The sequence below is a fragment of the Arvicanthis niloticus genome, chromosome 17 (assembly GCF_011762505.2).
Source record: "Arvicanthis niloticus isolate mArvNil1 chromosome 17, mArvNil1.pat.X, whole genome shotgun sequence".
In the NCBI taxonomy this organism is placed as follows: domain Eukaryota; kingdom Metazoa; phylum Chordata; class Mammalia; order Rodentia; family Muridae; genus Arvicanthis; species Arvicanthis niloticus.
The window spans coordinates 61,717,969-61,721,232 of NC_047674.1; the positions used below are offsets into that span (position 1 = coordinate 61,717,969).

Below are 3,264 nucleotides of genomic sequence, written 5' to 3' on the forward strand. Positions count from 1 at the left end.
CAACCCATAGACCCACAGGAGTATACACAGTAAGAGACTAGAGCATACAAATAAATTTTTTTAGGAAAGGGAAGTAGAATAGAGTGTCATGAATGAATGGAATCTGAAACTGGGATCAGAGAAAGAAATGATGGAGGAAATATGGGGAAATACAGAAGACATTAAGGTCCACTTTAGGGATAGTATGAAAACCTAATATAGTAGATGTGTTCTAAAATATTTACGTATATCAGTGCAATGTAAATTAAATAGACAGAAAATGGGGGAAGATAGAGTTCCAGCTGGCCATCTTTTGTCATCAAATGAAGCTAACAGCACTCCTGGATTAGGTTATATAAGATGGAGTGTTTGCCAAATGGGTCTCATGGGAATCTCCAAGCAACAGCATCTGCTGTTGCCAAGACTAGGGTTTTCTCTCCTGACAGCAAGATTCTATTGCTGAAAACACATACACAACTCATTGAATGTGGAAAAGTTGAGTCGGTCACAACATAAGCTACATTTTAGTGTCTTCTAGTCCAGGAATGTATTCTGCATCCTACCAAAATAAAATTGTAAACACAAACAGAGCCACAAACACTTTGATCCACTATAGTGTCCTTCCTCCAAGATATGTTAGTACAGTTGTAGTATAAAGATGGTGGGTGTAACCAACCCTTATCTGAGTTAAGACTCACTCTATGAGATGAAACCCATACCAGACAATGCTTAGATGAAAACAACAACAAAAAATCAAAACAAAGAGACTTGGTATCCTAGGGATCTATGGTAAAATCAAATACAACTGGTCTAAAAAGTGTGATAAAATGACATGCAGCTATACTCCCAGATCAGTGCTTTGCTTAGCCATCATCAGAAAAATGACTTGCTGTATCACAGGAAGAAATACTACCACCCACATCGAGATATCACACAGAGAGCGAGAGACTTTGGAACACTCACCCTAAATGTAATTTTTCCACTAAATTCCCACCTCCAACATGGGAATCTCGTATGGAAGAGGAGGTAAAAGAACATCAGAGCCAGATGGACTCTAGGACACCAGAGAATCAGGGCCCTCTAAATCAACATGATCAAAGCTCATATGAACTAACAGAGCCTGAATTAGCATGCACAGGAACTACAAATGTCTGCATCAATTCCTCTGCATATATATTATGATTTCCAGTTAATGTACTTACGAGATTCCTGACTATATAAAGGAATGGGTCTCTGATTCTTCTGCTTTCTCTTGCACTCTTTTTCTCTCGTTTATCAGTTTCAACACTGATGTGATAGTTTCTGTTTTATCATATTATACTTTATTTTGTGACTTTCATTATTAGCTCTTAGAAGCCTGTTCTTTTCTCTCTTTTTTTAAAATCAGAAAATGCATTTAATTAACTGACAGAAAGAGAGAGAGAGAGAGAGAGAGAGAGAGAGAGAGAGAGAGAGAGAGAGAGAGTCCAAGAATGGCAGGCGGAGGCCGTGGAGCGAGAATTAGAAGCAAGGGCCCCTGTAATCATCTGGCATCTGCTCGATGTTGTATCTGTGGTTAGAAATGTACATGATAGGAACAGCAGGGATCATCCAGATTTTTTGTTTGAGGTCCTGGTCAACTGTGGCCACAACGTAACACTAGTGCTTAGTTACTCTCTGTACTAGGCAATCATCAGTGTAGGTTCCTTTGTGTGTACATGGCAATCAGTCAAATCGTGGATCCTTGGCAATTCTCAGAGCCACAGGGTACTTCTGTCCCAATTTCTCAATTTCAGCCATTACACAATCAGTTAAACAAAGGATACACTTGGCATACAGACAGTCCATCATTGACTGCCCTAAGTCCAGTTTGGCCTTAAAAGAAAAGTTGATGAAGTTGGTATTGACAAGGATGTGGCAAGGTGGACCCAGCTCTGTATTATACTGGAAGAACAAGCAGGAAGGATTCTGGGGTACTTGTCTTTCCTTCAGCGCACTCAAATCTTTCTTTTCTTTTTTTTTAGCCTTCAACCTATCCTTCTGTTTAAGTCACTTATGTCTGAGACTAAGCATTCACTTCATAGTCGCATATTTCCTTGTTTTCTTTTGCTTCCCCATGTTCACGCCTCACTCCTGTTTCTCAAGCCTGATCTTTCGTAATGAGAGATGAGAAGAGAGTTGAGTCAGAATGTGAGGAAAGGTGTGGATAGACTAGGAGGAGTAGACAGAGGAGAAACCATAATCAGGATATATTATGTAAAAAAAACCAATCTATTTCTGATAGAAGGAAAAGAAGAAAAAAAATGGGTTGCCAACTTCAGATTGGGGGCAGACTTATGAATGAACTATTTTCTAAGACTCAATCATCTACCATGACTCATGTAACTTGTGAACGATCTGTTTTCTCCACATCCTAATGAGCACTTGGTGTTGTCTGTTTACTAGCTGAACTTGATTTCACATACTTAATTGCTGTACACATATCATCTCTAGTAAAAAGTCTTCTCTGGATTTGTTGTTCATTTAAAATTGTTTTAGTGTTATAGAACCTTTAAAGTTATGGGTCATAGCCATATGTTATTATTAGTCAATAATGTGGTTTGAAACACTTGCTCCAAGTCTGTGTCTTGTCTTCATTTTTTGAACAGTGAGTGACTTTGAAAAAAAAATACTTTTATTGTCAAGTCATACTCTTCCTGTCACATTTAGAATATATTATCAATATGTTATATTTATGAATATATTTTTCATAAAATTACTAAGAGTAGGACCTTAATATAATTCTAGAATCAACTATGTGATAATCTTTGGATAAGTATGTAAGTTAAATGTTATTTTAAACAATGTCTTCCCTTTTCTTTTAGCTTTTAAATGTGTGTGTGTTTGAGAGAGAGAGAGAGAGAGAGAGAGAGAGAGAGAGAGAGAGAGAGAGAGAGAGCGCATCTAGGAAAGGCTATGACAACCAAATGAATTTCCTAGAGATGGACCACCATTTTGCATGTGTGTGACAGGTACATGCTGGAAAGGTGTGGCACAGCCCCAGGGACTTCATCTCAGGATTATTTCTCATTGCTGATATACCTCTCCTGCCAATAATATAGCCTAATGATTGTTGGACATCAGCCTACCCTATTGGGTAAATTTTCTACAGATCAACATGAAGATGAACTTTCATGAATTGATGTTGTTTATATGAATTAATGATTTTATAGAATTCAAATAATTTTAGGAAGAAAATTTAAGAAGATGGTTTTAGTTATTTTGCCAGAAAGATGTAATAAGGTTAGAATCAAGAATAGAATGTGT

At 37.4% G+C, this 3,264-nt stretch overlaps 1 pseudogene; it reads right to left on the minus strand.

Moving 5' to 3' along the window:
- Positions 1-1,479: 1,479 nt before the first annotated feature.
- On the minus strand, positions 1,480-2,718 carry LOC117722170 (rRNA-processing protein FCF1 homolog pseudogene; annotated as a pseudogene).
- Between the last annotated feature and the right edge of the window lie 546 nt (positions 2,719-3,264).